Source organism: Aquarana catesbeiana, linkage group LG02, assembly GCF_042186555.1.
Source record: "Aquarana catesbeiana isolate 2022-GZ linkage group LG02, ASM4218655v1, whole genome shotgun sequence".
In the NCBI taxonomy this organism is placed as follows: domain Eukaryota; kingdom Metazoa; phylum Chordata; class Amphibia; order Anura; family Ranidae; genus Aquarana; species Aquarana catesbeiana.
In genome coordinates, this window is record NC_133325.1 from 276,380,924 (window position 1) to 276,405,473 (window position 24,550).

The window sequence follows — 24,550 nt, forward strand, 5'->3', positions numbered from 1 at the left end:
GTGCATTATTTCTATTATTACATTGTAATATAAAATTAAATCATTCAACTCACCATAATGCTGAATCAGTGAGATCCCTGAGTGTGTCACCTGCCACGTCGCCTGCCACCAGCTGCCCGTCCTTGAGTCAGATGTCCCAGTAGAGTCCGTCCTTGCATCAGGCGCCCCCAGCAGAGTCCGTCCTTGCATCAGATGTCCCCAGCGGAGCCCCCCCTTACATCAGATGTCCCCAACGGAGCCCCCCTCACATCAGGAGTCCCCAGTGGAGCCCCCCCTCACATTTAAGAATTGGTAAGCTGCAATTTGGGATGAATACTGCTTTAACCACCTCAGCCCTGGATGATTTTACCCTCTTTATGACCAGGTCATTTTTTGCTATTCAGCACTGCACTATTTTAACTGGTGTTTGTGGGGGTCATGTAACACAAAATTTATGTCATTTTTTTCACTCAATTAGAGATTTCTTTTGGGGGTATTTGATCACCAGTTTTTTAAAAATCTTTTATTATGTAAACGAAAAGGCCAAACATTTTGAAAAAAAAAACAAAACAAAACAATATTTTTTACTTTCTGCTATAAAACATATCCAATTAAAAAAAGTCAAATTTCTTCATAAACTGTGGCTAAGATGTATTCTGCTACATGTCTTTGATAAAAAAAATCTCAATAAGTGTATATTGATTGGTTTGTGTGAAAGTTATAGCGTCTACAAACTATAGTATATATACTGGAAATTTTTTTTATATACTACTAATGGTGGTGATTAGCAACTTATAATGGGACTGTGATAGTGCGGCGGAAAATCTGACACTAACTGATGGTGGGGGGAACTGACTAACTGCCACTGACCTCACCAGTGACATTAATATCAAGGGGTTAAATATGTGCTTGACTATGTGTAATGTATGTAAAGTGTGCTGCTCTTACTGATAGATCTCTAAGTTTCTCATCCCTGCTTTGCAGAGATAAGAAACAGAGAGATCTTTCCCTCTGTACAGAGCCCTGTGTTGATTGTCAACACAGAACTCTGGGCTGTGATTGTACACTACCAATTAGCAGATCCAGTCCATAAATCATTGGCCAGAGCTTGCTGACAGGCTCCGGATTTGGACAATCACAGCAGGTGCCGGTGCCCTAAACCCGGAGGTAGGCAGCGATGCAGGGTACGTTGCTTTGCCTACACCAGCTACCTGTCCGCAGTATATTGTGGGTGGCGGCAGTGGTTAAGGTAAAAAAAGTCCCAGTATTTGTATAGCCCCCTTCGACCCCCCAAATACCAGCGCTGTGCCCATCTGTAGCGACTCTCTCCTCTTGGCCTCCAATTTACAGGACACAGAGGCAGCAGCAGGAGCAAATGACAATATCAATAAAATCTTATAAGCTGAGCAGAGAGTGGGGGGCAGGGCCATGTCTATGGACACACACAGCCCAGCTTGGGAGCGAGCCCGCACATCTGCCCCAATAGCAAGTGGCTTGCTATGGTGGCATGCACAAAAGAGGAGGAGCCGAGAGCGCCAGGAGGTGACCCCAGAAGAGGAGGTTCGGGGCCAATCTGTGCAATTCCATTGCTCAGAGCAGGTAAGTATACCATGTTTATTTTTTTATAACCACTTTAATTTCCACATTATTTCTAATATCCATTATTGACAGGTATTCACTTGGCCTTGCTGTGTCACACATTTCATAGAGCCTGCCTTCAATCTAAACTACAGAGCTGCTGAGAGGAGGAGTTTCTGGATGGAGGCGGAGTCTGTACAGAAATTACAGCTTGCTGACAGCAAGGTACCATGGGATATGTAGTACTTTGACAAGATGGCAACAGAGATGCAGAACTTGCAACACAAGAGGAAATTTTGGAAAAAAAAGGAAAGTAAGCTTATATTGGATTGTCAAAAATAACTGTGGTTTGTATTGGTATTACAATGCTGATAAATTTATAAAGTGAGAGTGTATGCTGTGACCATAGAGGGCTTGTTGACACTTGCTTCAAAATGTGGCACTGGACAAACTTTTTAAAGCATTCTGAATGCCAATCAAAGCACCTCTCATTAAATAAAATAACAAGCTTACAGTCCTGTTTACACATTGGGGGTTATTTAAGAAAGGCAAATTCACTTTGCACTACAAGTGCACTTGAAAGTGCACTTATAAGTGCAGTCGCTGTAGATGTGAGGGGTAGATCAGAAATGAGGAGAAGCTCTGCTGATTTTATCATCCAATCATATGCAAGCTAAAATGCTGTTTTTTATTTGCCTTGCATGTCCCCTTCGGATCTACAGTGACTGCACTTCCAAGTGCACTTGCAGTGAAAAGTGGATTTGCCTTTAGTAAATAACCCGCATTGTGTTTGCTTTGCTTTGCTTTACTTCAAAAATGATACCCCATGTCGCTTTCTTGGTGCTTCAAAGCATCTTCAAAACATCTTCAAAGCCTCCATAGCCTCCAGGTCTATGACAACGCTCGCTTACAGCACTTGCAGCTTTTGAGAGGCTTTTTAGCTTTGTTTTGGAGGTATTGCAGGTATGAAATATCCCAGGATGCACTGGTAAACCAACAAGCAAACTTTAGAGACATCATCACCAGTCACTTCTGGTTCCTGAGTATATATTCTGAAAGTGTCTGGTGTGCAGCGCGGAGCAGCAGGAATGTGAACGGGTTCTGGACCGAAGCATAGCAACTAGCAGACAGTACATGTAGTGTGCAACATGGGACCGCTATAGCAGAAGGTGAGCAGAGAGGACTGAGTGTCAGAGGATCAGCAGAGCTGACGGGCCGGAGCAAGAGAAACTAACAATGTCACATGCAGTGGCGGTGCGTTCAATAAGGGCGCACAGGCGCCGCCCCCTCTGTCACGCCACCCCCCTCTATGTAAAATGGATAGATTCATGCATAGCATGAATCTATCCATGGCCGCTGTAGCCACCCCCTTACAGCGGCGGGGGTGTTTTTTTGAAGCACTGATTAAAGCCATAGGCTCCAATAGGCTTCAAAAAAGGTGGACTTGGAACACAGAGCATTGCGCTCGGAGCCCACCCAGGTGTGTTAGAAAAGCAAAAAAAGATTTGCTTTAATAACACTGAACCACCTCTCAGCCAATTAGGAGGCGCGGGTCTAATACACATCACCTGATTGGCTGATGGCACAGGCGCTCCAATTGGACACCGAACGGAAGAAGAGATGCACAGGAGGACAGAGAAGCATGGAGGATGCAGGAAACGTCACCTGACCCGCTGCATGTCCCACAGCTTGCTGCTTTCAGCAGCTACCTGACCCCCAACCAGGATGGGGTAAGTGCCAGTAACTGGGCAAAGAGGCTGCATATGATGGGCACAGAGGCTGCATATTATGGGCACAGAGGCTGCATATGATAGGCACAGAGGCTGAATTTTATGGGCACAGTGGCTGCATTTTATGGGCACAATGGTGGCATTTTATGAGCACAGTGGCTGCATATGATGAGCACAGTGGCTGCATTTGATGGGCACAGTGGCTGCATTTTATGGGGCATAGTGGCTGCATTTTATGGGCACAGTGGCTGCAATTGATGTTTTTTTTCAGAATTTTTTAGTTTGTTTGTGCTCCACCCAAAAAAATTTTGAGCACCAGCCGCCACTGGTCACCTGTGGTGTGCAGTGTGGGAGCAATATAGCGGGAGGTGAGCGGGGACCAGAGAGAGAGAGGAGGATCAGCAAACCAGAGACTCGACAGAGCTGGGGGTTACTACTAAGTGGGGGATCAGCAGAGCTAGGGGTTACTACTGAGCAGGGGATTAGCAGAGCTACAGGTTTACTACTGAGTGGGGCATCAGCAGAGCGAGGGGTACTACTGAGCAGGGAATCTGCTGAACAATGGTATTAAAAAAATGCTTATTTTCATAAGCCCATGGCATGAGTCCAGAGTCATGTGTTTTTGATCCTTATAGATTTCAACTGGAGCATTGAAAAACGCCCGAAAATGTGTGTAATGTAAATTTTTTGTGCAATTTATTGCCTCTCCACCTAGTAAGTTGTGTTACATTGGCTAAAACAAAGGCACTTAAGCCTCAAAATGACCCACAAACGTGTTAAAAAAATGCCCAAAAAAGCTTGATGAAGCTGAAGTGTGAACCTAGACTTACAGTCACAGGGACAACAGATTCATCAGAGAAGAAGTGAGGGAAAATCTCCAAGAGCAACACAGACAGACAAGTAAAAAAGGGGAAGGGTAGAACCCCTGTGAGCTTTTTATTGCTGTCTGTGCCCCGTAGCAGATTTTCCTGTCTGGTAAAATCGATGTTATAATGACAGTGAGGGGAAATCTCCTTAAGGCTCCATTCACAAACATGCATTTTTCCAAGCTTTTTGCAGAAATTCAGGACATTTTGGTAGCATGGGTTCATATGCAACACGTTCACATCAATGCATTTTTGTGTCTCTGCATTTATGGAAAGGGTCAGGGGCTTTTTAAAATGCAAAACGGTGCTTTTTTTTTTGGTTTAATAAATTTCAGTGGAGAAGTTGCAGAAAAGCGTTTTGCGCGGCTGAGGGAAGGTTTACCCCCCCATTTCCCAGTTGCACCCCCCAATACTAACATTACAGCCTGACAGGGCTGTACACGTGCCATGGCCGTGGTGCATTTTATCGCAGCCAGAGCATTTTTAACTTGGGCTACAGAGTTTGACAGGCCACACTGCCTGTCAAACCTGCTGATTGAGATCTAAAGGGTTGTACCACACTTGGCTCGCAGTTGCAGCACGGTTCCACCATGTAAAATTGCTGTTCAGCAGTTTAAAAAAAAAACAACAAAAATACAGGTGTCGGCAGGAAATACTAGGGATCTGCTCCCCTCTACTGTCTGTATTTGTAAATAGCTTTTGCTTATTAATTAGCACAGAGTTAGCTGGTTACAGACAGGCATGGCTGGATCAAGGAGGGTGCTGGGGTGGGCCGCACCCCCCAGATTTCAAGTTTACCTCCCCTCAGGCAACATCCACCCCCATGGATATTGTACCTGGCCAGGTTGCCAACCATCAACTATAAGAAGATATCCAGATGGGCTTGCTGCACCTGTGAAGGCTTTAACATTCTCCTGGGCCCCAGCCAGCCCCCCCTTATAGATGGGACAAGAAAGGAGAGAGATATCGATTAGCTCCACAGCAGTGACACCAATTGAGCAGACATTTTCTTGGAGGCTGGTTGTACAGAAGTCGATTGGTAGATCAACTTCTGTACAACCAGCCTGCCCACTCAGTACATGGATCGAAACACATCCGGCCCCTGCTGAACTGCATGAATTTTGATCCATGTATGGCCGCCTAAGACAAAAATATCAGTTTTGTGTGGATAAAAACATATGCAATGGAAACATTTAATTTAAAAAAAAAATGATTTGTCCTAAGGCTTAATTGTGTCTGTAAGACTGGCAGCTGTGGTACCAGTGGCACCCCCCCGGTCGGTCGATCGGTCCCCGCACTTACCCCATCTAGGTCACGGGCTTCTTCCGGGCGACAGGCTTCGGCTCTAATCATGTGCTTAAAAAAAAAAACTCCCATTAGAATCCATGTGTCCGGCGCCCTGCATGGATTAGGGGGGCAGTGCCCCTGCACCCTGTGTGGACGGGCCGCCGCTGTGTGGCAAAGTAATTAGTATTTTGTGGGTACAATGACTGTGGTATATGTGTTCATTGTATACAGCAGGAGCATATTCTGTTCATTGCCCCTTAACCTCCCTGGCGGTATGATTATTTCAGATTTTTGCGTCTCAAAGCGATACAATTATTTTGCATAGAAATTTGGCGTTTTATATTGTAGGTCTGTAATTCTTAGCAATAACACACTTAAATCTGTCCACCAAGAGTCTAGTAGATATCCCGGGTATTATGAAGTTTGAAACACAAAAACATAAATTATAATATAATAAATAAATATAAATAATTAAAAAAAATAATAATATAATAATAATAAAATTAATTTCTCCATAAATCACTATCGCTCAATTCTGCAAGTGTTCTAATTTACTATCGCTGTTTTCTAGCTGGTCTAAATCCACTTTTGACGTAAAGGGACACTTTTTGGTTGCTATGGACAATCTCAAGTTTCCAGGCAGAAAGAACAGTATATATAATATAAAACTGCTTGCAGGGCATGGGCCAAAGCACTGGGGACAAAAGGGAAGTGAAATGATTTCATACAGTACTGTAATCTGTAAGATTACAGTACTGTATGTGTTATGATTTTTACAATTTTTGAATTTGCCGCCAGGCTCCGCCCCGTGCGTTGCAATGCTCGCAGGGAATGGAGTATGGCACAGAGAGACTGCGGGCGGAGGACGGAGCCCGCAGTCACCATGGGGGGACATCGCAGGATCCTGGGGACAGGGTAAGTAACCTGCACCAGGATCCTGAGATGTAAGCTCGGGGTTACCGCTAATGGTGCTGAAATTTAACCCCGAGCCACACTCGGGAATACCGTCAGGGAGGCTACGACTCCCCACTGGCCAGCCGCAGAACTTTTCTGTTCTGTCCCAGGGTGCTCCATGTCTTTCATAATCCTAGTCTTGCTCACATTTTGTCATGCTGTCTTGACTTTTTAATTGCAAACTCAAGCAGATCACTTGTAATGAGTATTGTTAATGTTTATATATTGCTTATACGGTTTGAAAGCAAAGTTTGCCTTTAGGAACCTATTATACTTCCTCTGTCCTGATAACCCCCTGTACACTGCCAAACTGACCCCTGTACACTCCCCTGCTGACTGCCTGTCCTCTGCCCTACTGACCCCTGTCCTCCATCCTGATGATCCCTGTCATCTCTCTGCTGACCCCTATCCTCTGCCCTACTGACTCATGTACACTCCTCTGCTGCCTACCCATCCACTGCCTGGCTGCCCCCATGTACACTGCCCTGCTGCCCGCCCATCCTCTGCCCCTCTAACATTCTTTACTGCACCCCACATCAGACCGGCTAGATCCAGGCCTGCAGACAGGTACTTCCTGGGTCAGAAAGCCTAAATGGAGGACTGTGATGTTATATAAAAGAGAGTTTCCAGGAAGTAGACACAAAGAAATGAGCCACATGACCTTATACACAAAGGTGCTGCTGACAAGACCAGAAGCAGAGACTATTAGGCAAGTATTTGTCCTATGTTCTAATAGTTTAAAGCGATTGTAAAGGCAGAAGTTTTTTTTATCTTAATGCATTCTATGCATTAAGATAAAAAGCCTTCTGTGTGCAGCAGCTCCTCTCAGCCCCCTAATACTGCCCAGGACTCTCTTCCTCATTGGCTCCCGCTGCTTTCAATCAAAGTCAGTGAGCCAATGAGGAGAGAGAGAGGGTGGGACCTACTTGGAGCTCCGTGGCTGAATGGACACACGGAGCTGCGGCTCGGGTCAAGTGCCCCCATAGCAAGCTGCTTGCTGTGGGGGCACTCATCAGGGGGGAGGGGCCAGGAGAGCCGAAGAGGGACTCGAGAAGAGGAGGATTGGGGCTGCTCTTTGCAAAACCACTGCACAGAGCAGGTAAGTATAACATGTTTGTTATTTTTAGGCAAAAAAAAATGAGACTTTAGTATCAATTTAGCTGCAGCTGTCTATAGCTTCTTGAGTGTGTATCTAAATCCTTGTGACATTATCTCACATGCACAGTGCAAGTTAGCTAGGTCTGTGTTACTGTATGTATAGTGGTCTCTTTCTGTTATCTTTCTGTTATCTTAGTAGGTGAACCTGTTTATTGCAATATTATAATTATTTAATTATAATTGCAATATAATTTATATGCAGCCCCTATCATTAATAATAATTCTACTGTACAGTATATACCTGGGTATATGTGCATAATTTCACATGGGCTCTTATTGGCCCCTTTGCTGATAATATAATACCTGTTTGTACATTGGATATATCGTAAAAAGAAAGAAACAGATGGACACAGAGTCTGGGCAGTGAGCATCTTAAAGTGGTCGGATCCAGGCTAACCTAAGACACCTACTCGGCATCAGGCCCTAATGGTAAATAAATTGCACTGCAGGCTCCCAAGTAAATGGTTTCTCCATAAATCCTATGAAGATATGGTTGCACATGCACATTTCCCAGCCAGCTTGAAGAAGGACCACAGTACTACCCAACATAGGCCATGGCTCCAAATCTAGGTGACCTGCTAATCTGAGGCTGTGATGCAAGAAGTTGGTGTACCATCCACTGCTTGGAGCTGGGTCGCATAGGAGACACGTGTGGACGCTTGCATTGGATCTGGGAAGCCCTTCATTCTTTGCCGCTACATGCCTATTACCCCTGCAGGGGTATGAGGATCTGGTGAGTGGGGACCCTTGAGGGGGATCACGGAAGTCACCGGATATTAATTTCAGCACAAGAGTCAAAATTTTTATGAACATTTTGCCATTCTGGAGCTTCACATTTTTTTCATTTTTTACATTCATTTTTTACTTGTTTATGGGACTGTTGCTCACATTTTATATGTTTTCACTTCCTATTTGCGTTTTATATTCACTGGAGTGGACACTTATTATTACACACTCAGATATTAATATTGTCTAATATTTTTCCTGTTTATCTATTGTGGGTTAGCAGGGGAAGTTTTTGATGGTCACATTTTCTCTCACTGCAATTAGACATTTATGTCACTTTATATGGTAGCGATACTATGCTCTTTTGAACAGGCATTGAGACACATATATGCTCACTAGGTTTGCTTTATTATGCTTCATTATATTTCATTATGAGGTGTAGGTTTCACATGGTTTTAGTAATATTTTTTTAGGTGTTTAGCACACACACCCTACAGGATACCCCGTCATAGGGAGAGCCATATACCCCTACCCCTCTTTTCACGGTTATCATACTTCACCCTCCTTTTAGGAGGTGTGATCCAGGGGAGGCTGCATACCGGTTCTGCCCTTGAGCGCGGAAACTTTGTGTTTTTTCTAGTACATTGGATATATGTACTGTTATTGTGTGCATCTATATACTTGTGGTTAATGTTATATGCAGATTGCAGTAGTTCCTCTGCTCCCAATTACTCTGATTATATTACTGGTTAATTTCCCAGGAAGGGAATCACCTCTGTTCACAGGGGCCCTGTCCCGGGTGGAGGCACTGCCAACTTTATTATCAAACCCACTCTTCCACTTTCATTTACCTACAAGTTTAGTGCAATATCCTGTTTGGGGAGGGTCATTCTTTTCATAACCCCCCAAAAGAGGGCTACAAAAGAATGACAGAAAGCTTTTCAATGCCACCATGCCAATACTGTTAATGTCACTATGGTGACACTGAACTACTCTGATGAAAGTATGTTAAAAAAGAAAAAAGATTAAAAAAAAGTTTGAAAGTGTAATAAAAATTTTTTGATTTCATTTTTTAATTTTTTATTTTTTTACATATTGTCACTAGTCAGTATCCCTGATCACCGCCACACCAGTCATATGATGATGCTGTACTGCACTGGTGACAGTATGTAAAAATAAGTTGTGGAAAAATGTATTACATTTCTTCATATTCCAAAAAATTGTGACGAAAAAAAACTACAACTTAAAAAAACTTGCCATGCCTCTTACTAAGTATCTCAGACTGTCTACTTTCCAAAAAGGGGTCATGTGGTGGTTATTTGTACTGTCCTGACATTTTAAGAGCCCCACGAAATGAAAAAGTCCATCAGTATATTAGGATTGATCGATGTTCAAATATATATACACCATAGTTTGTAAACCCTATAACTTTCACACAAACCAATTACCGTATTTATCGGCGTATAACACGCACTTTTTTCCCCTTAAAATAAGGGGAAAATCGTGGGTGCGTGTTATACGCCGATCCCCGCTATTTTGTGATCTGTCGGAGTGATCGCCGCGATCGCCGCAGACATTCACATAGCTTGTATTTTTAAACATGGCGCCGCGGAGTTCGGAGGGACTCGGGGGCACTCGTTCAGCTGAACGAGCGCCGCCGAGGACACAGTGACTGGGCGGAGCCGAGATACACATAGCCGAGGGTTCTCGGCTTTTCTCGGCGCCGTTCACAGTCCCGCCATTGGACCTCTGTTATGTCCATCATAGGGACTGGGCGTGACTGTGAACGGCGCCGAGAATAGCCGAGAACCCTCGGATATGTGTATCTCGGCTCCGCCCAGTCACTGTGTCCTCGGCGGCGCTCGTTCAGCTGAACGAGCGCCCCCGAGTCCCTCCGAACTCCGCGGCGCCATGTTTAAAAATACAAACTAAACGTTTGTATGTCGGTGGCGACAAGGCTGCACGGACCACTGGGGACAAGGCTGCACTGGGGCAAAGCTGAACTGGGGCAAAGCTGCACTGGGGACAAGGCTGAACTGGGGCAAAGCTGCACTGGGGACAAGGCTGCACTGGGGCAAAGCTGCACTGGGGACAAGGCTGCACTGGGGCAAAGCTGCACTGGGGACAAGGCTGCACTGGGGCAAAGCTGCACTGGGGACAAGGCTGCACTGGGGCAAAGCTGCACTGGGGACAAGGCTGCACTGGGGCAAAGCTGCACTGGGGACAAGGCTGCACTGGGGCAAAGCTGCACTGACAAGGCTGCACTGGACACTGGGGAAAGGCTGCAGATGAACACTGATGAGGCTGCATTGATGGGCATTTAAATGTAAGTTTTTTTTCCTTAAACTTCCCTCCTAAAAGTTTTTTTCCTTAAAATTCCCTCCTAAACTTGGGGTGCGTGTTATACGCCGGCGCGTGTTATACGCCGATAAATACGGTAATATACACTTATTGTGATTTTTTTACCAAATACATGTAGCAGAATACATCTTGGCCCAAATTATGAAGAAATTTGATTTTATTGGATATATTTTATAACAAAAAGTGAAATATATTGTTTTTCTCAAAATTTTCAGTCTTTTTTACTTATATAGCAAAAAAATTAAAAAAAACCTGTGATCAAATGCCACCAAAAGAAAGCTCTATTTGTGTGAAAAAATGATATAAATTTAATTTGTGTACAGTGTTGCATGACCACGCAATTGCCAGTTAAAGGAGCACAGTGCTGAATAGCAAAAAAAAAAGGCCTGGTCATGAAGGAGTTAAAACCTTCTGGAGGTCAAGAGGTTAAGGAAAGGGTTATAACCTCTGCCTAATTTTGCCCCGGCTGAAAATATTTATGTTTTTCCTTTCTTGGTGACATTGGTCACTAGAACAGGAAGTGAGGAGAAATTTCCCCAAATCAATCCCAAATATCTGTATGAAATGGAGAGTTCTTTTTAGCTCTCTCCAAAAGAGAACTTGCAGAGAGTTCTACTTCACCAAAGCACATGTACTGGTTTTATAACATTGTCTACTCTTCAGTATTTTGTGTTATTTTCCGCCTTCATTGGTGCAGTAGTCAGTATAGTAAATTAATAAAGCTGTTTTATTTTTTCCAACATAAAACAAAACAAAAAAACATTTTGAAATAACTCACATAGGCATTTTTTCAGCTACTTAGCACAGGTCGTCATTTTTCTGAGAACATAGTAATAGTGCAGACCATTTATTTTCTAGGTCAACACAAACACAAACTATTCAGTTTGCAAATCTAGTGACAGCAATATGCTCTTAAACCAGTGTCCTGAATAAATAGAAGACGAAGCCTTATGCTAGGGAACCAGCACATGGCTTTTTTCTAGAGTCTGCTATATTTTCTGTTGTGTTCCCAGGAAAGGGCTTTGGAGCATTAAAGATCTGACACACTTTGAGAATTACTTAATGATAATTATTATAATTGTTTAAATTTGAATTAAACAATATGTTAAAAGTCATTTACATAACTTACATAACAGTAAATAAAATAAAATACTACCGCGTTTCCCCAAAAATAAGATTGGGTCTTAATTTTGGCTCCAAAAGACGCGTTAGGGCTTATTTTCAGGGGATGTCTTATTTAGTCATGTACAATAATCTACATTTATTCAAATACAGTCATGTCATCTTCTTCTGGAACGTTGTCTTAACATAGTCTCCTGTCAGCAAACCATTCACAGATGATGTCTTCCAGCTCAGAAAATAATGCCTGCCGACCTGATCCACACTTGCGCTTCTTAGCATTTCCCTCGTCCACCTGTTGACTGAGGTTATTGTACTCTGCTCGCCATTTTCGGACCATTCGGAGATCTAACTTCATCTCTTTGCAGAAAACTGTAAAATTCTTGCCTCAGGAGTCCTCCATGATTTCTTTCTTGTACTCCACCAAATAGCTCTTTCTTTTTGCACTCATCTTGACTGGGATCAAAATATTACTATACGCGTCAAGTGCATTGTGTCTATACTCCGATTGGTCATTTGGCAATAAGTCTAGAGTTAGTCTGGCTGACAATCTTAACAGGGGCTTATTTTTGGGGTAGGGCTTATATTACAAGCATCCTGAAAAATCACGCTAGGGCTTTTTTTCAGGTTAGGTCTTATTTTTAGGGAAATACAGTAGTGATTACAAAGGGTGAGATTTAAATTAAAGATGTATTAGATGGATTTAAAAAAAAAATTGTTGTTGTAGTTCCCAGCTCATTTTATTTGGCTTAGAACTAAGTGCATAGATTTATAGTGAAAATACTCTCCAGCCTCCCAATATATGCCATCTAAGCCATTGTGTGGTTTATCTGATGTGGCTCTGCATAGAAACCTGAAGCTGATTGGCTACCATGCACAGCTGCACCAGATTTTCAGTGCACTTGTGTTAGTAAATATACCCCTGCCGGGTTCATTTACTAATATTGGAGAGTGAAATATCTGGTGCAGCTCTACATAGAAACCAATCAGCTTCCAGTTTTTTTGCCAAAGTTTAATTGAAGAAGCTGAAAGGGTAACTCCACTTTTACAGGGAAAAAAATAGCAACTAACGAAAAAATAATATAGCGTATACAATTGCGACACAAATCATATTGTAATTGAGGCTGGGTTCACACTAGTGTGAATTGGATGCGGTTTCCCTGGATCCAATTCCCAATAGCAGGAGATTGTGACCGGCTCTCTATGGAGCCGGTTCACATATCTCCGCTGTGGCTCTGGTGCAAATTTGCACTGGTCACTGTGCGTCTTTTGGTCTGTTTCAGGTCCAAATTCAGCCAAAAACAATTGGGCTGAAATCGGACCTTAAACGGTGAACGGGGACACACAGGACCCCTGCTGTAAGCTGCATGTGGCTTAGATGTGAACCCAGCCTGAATGTTATTAAAAATGACCTTTCCTTTTCAATCTTCAGCTGCTGTAATGTTCTGAAAACACAATGCAATATGGTTGCCTGGAGGTGTTCTGTACACAGATCCTCTCCTTCTTGTTCCGGTGTTCTCGTCCGGCATCTTCCTCTGCGGAGTCTTCTTCCACGCTTTGTTCTTGGGCCGCTCCGCATCCATGGGAGGCTCCCGCTGTGTGACGCTTCTCTTCTTCTGACACTTCTTAAATAACGGAGGGGGGCGAGGCCACCCGGTGACCCCGCCCCCTCTGACGCACAGGGACTTGATGGAGACTTTCCTGTGGCATTCCCCGTGACGTCAGAGGGGGCGGGGCCACCCGTTATGTAACCGGGTGACCCCGACCCCTCTGACGTCACGGGCAAAGCCACAGGGAAGTCCCTGTCAGGTCCCCGTGCGTCAGAGGGGGGCGGGGTCACTGGGTGGCCATGCCCTCCGTTATTTAAGAAGTGTCAGAAGAAGAGAAGCGTCACACAGCGGGAGCCTCCCATGGATGCGGAGCATCCCAAGAACAAAGCGGGGAAGAAGACACCACGGAGGAAGATGCCAGACGAGAACACCGGAGCAAGAAGCAGAGGATCAGAGGAAGAAGAAGATGGAGGAAGAAACCGAAGGAAGGAAGAAGACCCGAAGAAGATGGAAAGAAAAAGACTTTAAATAAAGGAATTGTCAAAAACTGTCTCTTGTCATTTTTACCTTTTTGACACTTTTTTGGTGAAATGGTAGGGGTACTTTTTTACCCCATTACCATTTCACACAGGGGGGGTGGGATCTGGGGTTCCCCTTGTTAAAGGGGGCTTCCAGATTCCGATAAGCCCCCCACCCGCAGACCCCCACAACCACCAGCCAAGGGTTGTGGGGATGAGGCCCTTGTCCTCATTAACATGGGGACAAGGTGCTTTGGGGGGCTGCTACCCCAAAGCACCCTCCCAATGTTGAGGGCATGTGGCCTGGTACGGTTCAGGAGGGGGGGTGCTCTCTCATCCCCCCCTCTTTTCCTGCAGCCTGCCAGGTTGCATTCTCGGATAAGGGTCTGGTATAGATTTTGAGGGGGACCCCCACGCCATTTTTTTTTTTTAATTTTGGGGCAGGGTTCCCCTTAATATCCATACCAGACCTGAAGGGCCTGGTATGGAATTTAGGGGGACCCCCACGCCATATTTTTTTTTAATTTTGGTTCAGGGTTCCACTGTGGGGGAATCCCATGGCGTTTTTATGAATGAACTTTTATGTGTATCGTCGGACCGACAATTCAATGACTTTTTTTTCCTTTGAAATGTAATTTTGCTGTCAGACTGTTCTAAACACGGGAAAAATGCGCCCCTTTACAGGCATACTATAGACACCCCCCGGTATGAAATTTAGAAGGAATATTACACTTTTATTGTTTCACTTTAAGCATTATTAAAATCACTGCTCCCGAAAAAATACCCGTTTTTAAAACTTTTTTTTGCATTGATACATGTCCCCTGGGGCAGGACCCAGGTCCCCAAACACTTTTTATGACAATAACTTGCATATAAGCCTTTAAAATTAGCACTTTTGGTTATTCATGTTCGAGTCCCATAGACTTTAACGGCGTTCGCACATTCGAACAAATTTTTTGCCTGTTTGCATGTTCTGGTGCGAACCGAACAGGGGGGTGTTAGGCTCATCCCTGCTCCAGACCATGAAACACGTCCAGATGTTTATGTACAGACGCTGCACCTCAGCTCTGCGTCTTCCTTACAGCTTCCTAGCTGCTCTTTCCCTCATGGACTCTCTCTACAGCTTCCTAGCTGCTTTGTCCCTCCTGGACTCTCTCTACAGCTTCCTAGGTGCTTTGTCCCCCGTGGACTCTCTCTACAGCTTCCTAGGTGCTTTGTCCCTCGTAGACTCTCTCTACAGCTTCCTAGGTGCTTTGTCCCCCGTGGACTCTCTCTACAGCTGCCTAGGTGCTTTGTCCCTCGTAGACTCTCTCTACAGCTTCCTAGCTGCTCTGTCCCTCATGGACTCTCTCTACAGCTTCCTAGCTGCTTTGTCCCCCGTGGACTCTCTCTACAGCTTCCTAGGTGCTTTGTCCCCCATGGACTCTCTCTACAGCTTCCTAGTTGCTTTGTCCCTCGTAGACTCTCTCTACAGCTTCCTAGCTGCTCTGTCCCTCCTGGACCCTCTCTACAGCTTCCTAGCTGCTCTGTCCCTCATGAACTCTCTCTACAGCTTCCTAGTTGCTCTGTCCCTCATGAACTCTCTCTACAGCTTCCTAGTTGCTCTGTCCCTCATGAACTCTCTCTACAGCTTCCTAGCTGCTCTGTCCCTCATGAACTCTCTCTCAGACTCGGACCTTGCTCTGTCCCAACCTGGTCACCGTGGTGTACACCAGCACCTCTCAGGGCTCCCTTCACACACTGACACCCTCGGGAGAGAGGGTCTCTGAGCTCTAACTCTGGCTCTCATATGAAGCCAGCACAGACCTGTGCCATTAGTGTGTTTGCTTCATGCAAAATCTGGCTTAACATGCTTCATCACACAGTGGCACAGGCTCGCCCTGCCACAGTATATATATGTATGTGTCAAGGTATATGTAAAATTTTTTATACACTGTATAATTGATTAGACACAGCACAAGTCTGGCAGCTGATTTCAACAAATGATTTTGCTGAAGTCAGCTGATTGGCTGTGTCCAGGCACACAAAGGGTTCCGTATTTACAATAACAGGGTACAGAGAACAGTGATCGGGCTGTTTCTAAAAAAACAGCCAGATAGTAAAGTAAAAGCAGCACACATTACACATTATTAGGCACACAGTTACCCCGTGATTGTCCCTAGATGTTAACCCCTTCCTAGTCAGTGTCAATAGGTCAGTGTACAGTATTATCACTGATCACTGTATTAGTGTCACTAGCAACATTCGTGTTTGTTAGTGAGCCTCCCAGATATTGTCTGTTGCACCCTATCACAGTCCCACTATGAGTCGCTAATCACCGCCATTACAGTATAGTGCCTATAGCTGTGTATATTCCAGTGTATATACAGTTGTGCTCATAAGTTTACATACCCTGGCAGAATTTATGCAGATAATATGAATGATAACACAAAAACGTTTCTTTCACTCATGGTTAGTGTTTGGCTGAAGCCATTTATTATTAATCAACTGTGTTTACTCTTTTTAAATCATAATGGCAACAGAAACTACCGAAATGACTCTGATCAAAAATTTACATACCCCAGTTCCTAATACTGTATGTTGCCCCCTTTAACATCAATGACAGCTCAAAGTCTTTTGTGGTATTTGTGGATGAGGCTCTTTATCTTCTCAGATGGTAAAGCTGCCCATTCCTGTTGGCAAAAGCCTCCAGTTCCTGTAAATTCTTGGGCTGTCTTGCATGAACTGCACGTTTGAGATCCCCCCAGAGTGGCTCAATGATACTGAGGTCAGGAGACTGAGATGGCCACTCCAAAACCTTCACTTTATTCTGCTGTAGCCAATGACAGGTCAACTTGGCCTTGTGTTTTGGATCATTGTCATGTTGGAATGTCCATGTACGTCCCATGCGCAGCTTCCTGGCTGATAAATGCAAATGTTCCTCCAGTATTTTTTGATAACATACTGCATTCATCTTGCCATCAATTTTGAAAAAATTTCCTGTGCCTTTGTAGCTCACACATCCACTAAACATCAGCGATCCACCTCCGTGTTTCACAGTAGGAATGGTGTACTTTTCATCATAGGCCTTGTTGACTCTCTCCAAATGAAGCATTTTTGGTTGTGGCCAAAGAACTCAATTTTGGTCTCATCACTCCAAAAGACTTTGTGCCAGAAGGTTAGAGGCTTGTCTCTGTGCTATTTGGCGTATTGTAAACAGGATACTTTGTGGCATTTGCGTAGTAATGGCTTTCTTCTGGCAACTCGACCATGCAGCCCATTCTTTCTTCAAGTGCCTCCTTATTGTGTATCTTGTGCAACAATTTTCCTGGCAGTTGTGGCTGAAATTTTAGTTGGTCTACCTGACTGTGGTTTGGTTTTAACAGAACCCCTCATTTTCCACTTCTTGATTAGAATTTAAACACTGCTGATTGGCATTCTCAGTTCCTTGGATATCTTTTTATATCCCTTTCCTGTTTTATACAGTTCAGCTACCTTTTCCCGCAGATCCTTTGACAATTCGTTTGCTTTCCCCATGACTCAGAATCCAGAAACGTCACTGCAGCACTGGATGAAACATGCAAGGGTCTGTTAGGAGTCCAGAAACTCATTGACCTTTTATACACAAACACTAATTACAAGCAAACAGATCACAGGTGAGGATGGTTACCTTTATAGCCATTCAAACTCCTTTGTGTCAACTTGTGTGCATGTTATCAGGCCAAAATCACCAGGGTATGTAAACTTTTGATCATGGTCATTTGGATAATTTCTGTTGTGATTATGATTTAAAAAGAGTAAACACAGTTGACTGATAATAAATGGCTTCAGCCAAACACTAACCATGAGTGAAAGAAAAGTTTTTGTGTTATCATTCATATTCTCTGAAAAATGGCCAAGAAATCATAAATTCTGCCTGGGTATGTAAACTTATGAGCACAATTGTACCATAGTATGTAGACGCTATAACTTTCATGCAAAGCCCTATTGGGATTTTTTGTTACCAAAGATATGTAGCAGAATACATTTTGGCCTAAAATTATGAAGAAATTCGATTTTTTTATTGGATACGTTCTATATCATAAATTTGAAAATATTGTTTGTTTTTTTCAAGATTTTCAATCGTTTTTAGTTTATATAATAAAAAATAAAAAAACCCAGTGGTGATCAAATACCACCAAAAGAAAGCTCTATTTGTGTGATAAAAATGATATAAATTTAATTTGCATACAGTGTCGCATGACTGCCCAATTGCCAGTTAAAATAGTGCAGTGCTGAATAGCAAAAAATGCCCTGGTCATAAAACCTTCCAGAGGTCAAGTGGTTAATCAGTTAGCAAGCTGGGGCTATGTTTTGACCAAGCTGCACTGCTAGGGTGGAAGTGGACAGTCTGGCTGTACTACCTGTCAGGAGTTCCTGGATCAAAATAGTAAAAATAGTAAATAGTAAAAAATCATTTGTGTAGACACTCACCGGCCACTTTATTAGGTTTACCTTTTCAATAGCTTGGTAACACAAATTGCTACTCAGATAATCACATGGCAGCAACAGCATTTAGGCATCCTAAAGTTTAAACCGAGCACTGAAATGGGGAAGTAATGGCATTTAAGTGACTTTGAACGTGGCATGGTTGTTGATGCCAGACAGGCTGGTCTGGGTACTTCAAAAATTTCAAAAACTGGGATTTTCACACACAACAGTCTCTAGGGTTTACAGAAAATGGACTGAAATATCCAGTGAGCGGAAGTTCACGAAAATGCCTTGTTGATTTCAGAGGAGAATGGGCAGACCGGTTTGAGATTATAGAAAGGCAACAGTAACTCAAATAACCACTCATTACAACCAAGGTATGCAGAATACCTTCTCTGAACACACAACACATCGAACCTTCAACCAGATGGACTAAAGCAGCAGAAGACCACTCCGGGTGCCACTCCTGTCAGCTAAGAACAGGAAACTGAGGCTACAATTCGCACAGGCTCACCAAAATTGGACAATAGAAGATTGGAAAAACGTTGCCTGGTCTGACGAGTCTCTATTTCAGCTGTGACATTCAGATGGTAGGGTCAGAATTTGGCGTAAACAATATGAAAACATGGATCCATCCAGCCTTGTATCAATGGTTCAGACTGGTGGTGGTGTAATAGTGTGGGGGGACATTTTCTTGGCACACTTTGGGCCTCTTAGTACCAATTGAGCATCGTTTAAATTCCACGGCCTACCTGAGTATTGTTGCTGACCATGTCCATCTCTGTGTACCTATTTTCTGATGGCAACTTCCAGCATGATAATGCAGCACGTCACAAAGCTCAAATCATCTCAAACTGGTTTGACTGTACTCCAATTGGTCTCCACAGTCCCCAAATCTCAATCCAATAGAGCACCTTTGGGATGTGGTGGGACGGGAGATTCGCATTATGGTTGTGCAGCCTACAAACTGCAGCAAATGCGTGATGCTATCATGTCAATATAGACCAAAATCTCTGAGGAACGTTTCCAACACCTTGTTGAATATATGCCACAAAGATTTAAGGCAGTTCTGTAGGCAAAAGGGAGTCCAACCCTGTACTAGCAAGGTGTAACTAATAAAGTGGTCAGTGAGTGTAGTTCAGATGAGTATTTGACTGGTTTCCTGGGGTTTAGCTTTAATATCAGCCTAAATGTTCCCTAGTGTCATCAGAAGATTTAATTATGTGCTTAAAGTGGTTGTATACCTTTTTTTTAATTTTTACCTACAGGTAAGCCTATAAGTCTTACTTTTAGGTAAAATGAATAACAGTTTTAGGAGATATTCACTTTGCATGCAGCCGCTGACATCAGTGGCGCATGCGCTTTTAAGGTCTGGCGAACGCTGCCAGACCTTGCCGGAAAAAAGTCTCCCACGCGCATGCGTAAGAGTGACATCATCTCAGCTCCGGCCACTCACAGCGCAGGAGCCGTGAACCTGGAAGATACGCCGAGGGGGAAATGTCAGCTCCCTCAGCAGTGACTGGGATCAGATGCCGACACCTCGTTCTAAGGTAAGTATTTCATAATGAACTAGTATGCGGTGCATACTAGCTCATTATGCTTTTGCCTTACAGGTTTAAAAAAAAAAAAAAAATGTGCGGGTATACAATCGCTTTAAGGAGGCTTTGGCTAAGCTTCTCCCTATTAAATATATAGTTCTTATGAGCTGCAATAGCAGTATGTAGATTTGTTGCAGTGGAAATGATAGTTTATTGAACAATCCACCTTTTTATTGCATTTAATTGTCGAAAGATCATAATCGTTCATCTGAGCTGTCATTATATTGTCATATTGTTAAGTGTATGGCTGACATTATGGTCCTCTTATTAGGCTTCTGCCTGTTAATACAATGTAATTTTCTTATGGTGACAGAAATCCAGTTTTGACAAATTTACTGCCAATTAAACATGTAGTAGTCAATTCCTTCCTGCTGGCAAATGGTGATGAGGTCATGAAAATAATATAGACATGGCTGGATACCTGTTCTTGAATTGGATTCCATATGATGGGCACCTATTACTTGCCAATTCAACATACCTACCATGCATTTCTTAACTACAATGTTTTTCAGATATAGTAGCAGTGGCGGCCCATCCATTAGGGGTGCACGGGTGCCCCAATCCATGCGTCTGGCCCCCTAATGTACATGCAGGGTACTGGACGCATGGATTTCAATGGGTTTATTTTTTTTAAGCACGTGATTAGAGCCTGAGGTTCTAATTGGATTAAAAAAAGGTGGGCTTGGGGCGCAGTGGTTGTTTGCCACTCCCCCCCCCCCCAAAAAAAAAACAGCAGCCAGTGGTATATACTGTATTTTACTTTATAGGATACACATGTTCTTATTTGGCCAGATAGTATAAGGACCACTCTGACAATGCCATAATTCTAACCTCCGGTTCCTTGATTTATATACCTGGGGTAATCTCTGTCTGAGTTGAGCCACTGTACGGGGTTCTATTTGTAGACACATTACAGATACCAGCATGCTAGAAAAAATACTTGGCACTCCTGCCAAGGAAAAACGTTATCCAACTATAGACGTTAGGGCTGGAATTTGTCATGACTAATTGGACTTTTGTTTTTGTCTTTGATTTGTTCTCCAGTCTAAACAATGCACCGTATAAATAGATTTTTGATAAGCAGGCTGCACAGGTTCTGGTGCTAACAGATTGGTTGTTTTCAAAGCTAAAAATAAATGTTTTTCTAATACTAGCTGATATTAGGATGGATAGGTCAATTGACCTTTGACCTTCTATTCCTTTCTAAAGTGGAGGCTGTTAACAGCTCAACACCTTCTGTGCAGTCACTAGTTAAAGAGACTAAACTAAACTCTGGTTTTACAAAAATATATATTTAAGTATGTATTCATAACTTTAAAAAGTACCTTCTATTGCTCCCAGCCTCTTCCTAACCTCCAAATTCCTTTTTTTGCTGGTGCTGTGATTCGACTTCCTGTTGGTGGGTAGCTACGTTGATTCTCCCTAGTTCCATTGTGTGTAAGAACATTGCCCCCCCCCGCTTGCTCCCAAGATGGACTAGGACATATGGACCGTTTTTTTTTTTTTTTTTTTTACAAGAAATATTCAGGGCCCTCTTTAATGCGGGGCAACAGGGGAAGGTTCCCCAGGCCCAGTAATCGTTGTGGGGCCCAAAGCAGCTGCCCCTTGAGCCCTCAAAAGCTGTGAGTTAGGGCGTGGGAGTTGGGACACACTGAGAGGAGGAGCTGCGGGCACACTGACAGTGAAATGACCAGAAAACTGTTGACAGCAGTTCATCCAGCATGGTGGGCATGCCGGCAGCTACACTGCAGTCTTCAGCGTTCTTCACTCCGGGTCCTAGGCAAAGCTCCTCCCTAAGCCAGCAGTGGGAAGTGGCACTGCAAGCCAATGGGAATAAAGGCTGTAGAGAACGGGGAGGGGCTGGACAACAGGCACCGCCCACTCTGGCTGTGCTTAGTGCATTCAGCTGCCTGCTTACTGGTAGATCACCTGTCAACCTCAGACAGCTCGGCAGTGAGTGCGGCATATGCCTAATGTCTTTTAATTACACACGCAGCTGCTGCTGGCTGCTATATAATTATTACACTCCACCACTGACTGCTGTACTGCCTCAGGACAGTTGCAGTAGATTTTTTTGGCAGGATGCTGGGGGGGGGGGGTTGAACCCCTCTGACCCCCCTTTATCTATGTCCTTGTGTGAGGCACACTGTCAGGAGGATCTGTGGGGCGCGTTGGCATGAGGAGCTGCAGGCATGCCTAGAGGGTACTGGACACACTGATAGGACTGACAGCGGGAGAGCTGGGGTACTGTGAGGGCTGTGAGTTCTAAATCAGGGGAAAAATTGAGGCACTGTGTATATTGAATATAGTGAGTATTATTGAAGCACTGTGAGTAACTTGGAGTACCAGGAGTAATTTGGAGTAACTTGGAGCACTGGAACTAACTTGGAGTACTAGGAGTAACTTGGAGTATTGGGAGTAACTTGGAGTACTGGGAGTAACTTGGAGTACCAGGAGTAACTTGGAGTACTGGGAGTAACTTGGAGTACTAGGAGTAACTTGGAGTATTGGGAGTAACTTGGAGTACTGGGAGTAACTTGGAGTACCAGGAGTAACTTGGAGTACTGGGAGTAACTTAGAGTACTGGGAGTAATGATATCTGACCTTGAACAGTTATTGTTACAAGTATTCCATACAGACACATTTCAGATGTTATTAACAGTTTTAATCTTAAAGCAGTAGTAAACCCAAAACCAAAAATGTAATACATTGCAGCTTACCAATCATTAGATGTGGTGGTTGCATTAGTTTTCTGTTTTTAGGAGTTTTTCCCTCTGTTTTTACTTGGTGTTTTTACAGGGGACACCTTTGGACAGCAACATTGTCATTTTTTTTGTGGGGGGGGATGGTATAGTGTCAGATGTACTAGTAAATTGAAATACACTAACAAATTGAAGCCAAACTGCAGCCCATGCTTTATAGTCACTCACAGAAAACATTTTCTTCCTTTTAAGGATAAAGGGTTTACACGAATAACTAAAAGCTGATCATTTTAATCACCCCTGTCATAAATGGTTTGTCTCATCCACAGAAACTGATACATTCTGCAGGAGTGCTTTGGCAAGACAACAGACTTATTGGCAGGATCACCAGATCAAAATAGAAGAAAGAAAGTCTAAAAAAGAAAACAAATTCAGCCCTACACATCCAAGAATTGGTAAGTTGCAATATAATAAATGTTTGCTTTTGGGTTTAATACTGCCTTAACTCCCCTATGGTTGGTAAGTTTATTGCTTTTTGTGAGTTTTGAGATTTTCAGAAAACTCTGAAAATTTTAATGATTTCCATTTTTGCTGCAATTATGTTACTTTATTACGTGGCCACAAATTTACAATGCTACGAAACATCTCTCCTTGACAGTATGTATCAAAGGGAGGCCGATATTTTGAAAAAGCAGCTGGAAGTGATCCATTGGGCTCTGAGCCTCTTTGGTGTTATGTTTATAAACAACAGCAATATGCAGAGAACATGGGTGTACTTATTTACGCGCATATATTAACGTACAAATCTCACGCTTATTTCCACATGTGCAATAAATAGCAAAGATGATCTAGAGTAGATCTATTAACCAATTCATTGAGGCTACAGAATGTGGATTTATTATTAGTGGACCCCAACAGGTTGAACTTACAGAAAAAAAAATATTTTTTAGCAACCTTGCTGTCTACTGTTTAAAAAAAATGCACATATATTTTTTGCTGTCTTGGAGTTTAAGTTGTCAATAATATTCCCAACATGCTGGTAAAGCTATTCAGATGAATTAACACACAAAAAAATAAAAATAAAAAATAAATAAATTGTTTCAGTGTCTGAAAAAAACTTTGTGCAGAGCAGCAGTCTATAAGCACAAAATTAATATTTCATATATTATATTTTTAAGTTTTGATTATATGCAGTCAAAATTCCTAATTGAGAAGAAATCAGCCAGTTATTCATCATACGACTATTTTACATACCTAAGTGGTTCCAATACAGAGATCCTGGGGAATGGCACTGGCTCTAGAGGCTGACACTCTCTAATTCTTCTATCTCACAGCTGTGACAGTTCTTTTCCTAGGACACATTAAAATGAATGGGGCTGGACTGAGACCACCACAATCTGCTTCAATCAGAGTTGTTGAAATGTGCATTCCAACACCAAGAAGTATTGTCTGCTTTTACCTGACATTCGGCCATTTGGCAGCACTAGTCATTTCATATCTAATGATTCAAAAATAATTCAGATAAAAATGTTTCATGATGTAATGCACCATTGTCAGGAAAGACAAAACGTAGCCAGATACAAAGAGTAGTACTGATAATATGATTTTTTTTTTTTTTTTGTTAGATTTTGTGAAAACAAGTTTGGAATAGCAATCTCAGTCACTTGCAGTTGTTTGACACGTTGCAAGAAACTTTTTACTTAGAGAATGCGGTGAAATTTCACCCAGTCATATACAAGAAAAATAAAAAGAACTGTAGTTTTTCCTTGCACATATTTGGATGATGGAACTCAGATGAGCTTCACCTCATTTATTGAGCGAAATTCTTTTGCAAAGTGAAAATTACCTTTCAAAGTGAACAGTCTATTTACCTTTAGTAAAGCAAGCAAGAAGATTTAGATGGACGTACATTAAAACTGAACCATTGTAAGCACCCCTGTCAAGGTTATATAGTTTGTCTCAACACTCAACTTTT

At 43.0% G+C, this 24,550-nt stretch overlaps 1 protein-coding gene across 1 annotated transcript in view; it reads right to left on the reverse strand.

Moving 5' to 3' along the window:
- The window catches only part of METTL21C (methyltransferase 21C, AARS1 lysine), a 63,437-nt gene extending 39,392 nt beyond the window's left edge, over positions 1–24,045 (reverse strand). The window contains exon 1 of the mRNA XM_073614453.1: positions 23,830–24,045. The gene's annotated coding sequence lies outside the window, so the exon portion shown is untranslated. The remainder of the gene's footprint in view (positions 1–23,829) is intronic.
- Between the last annotated feature and the right edge of the window lie 505 nt (positions 24,046–24,550).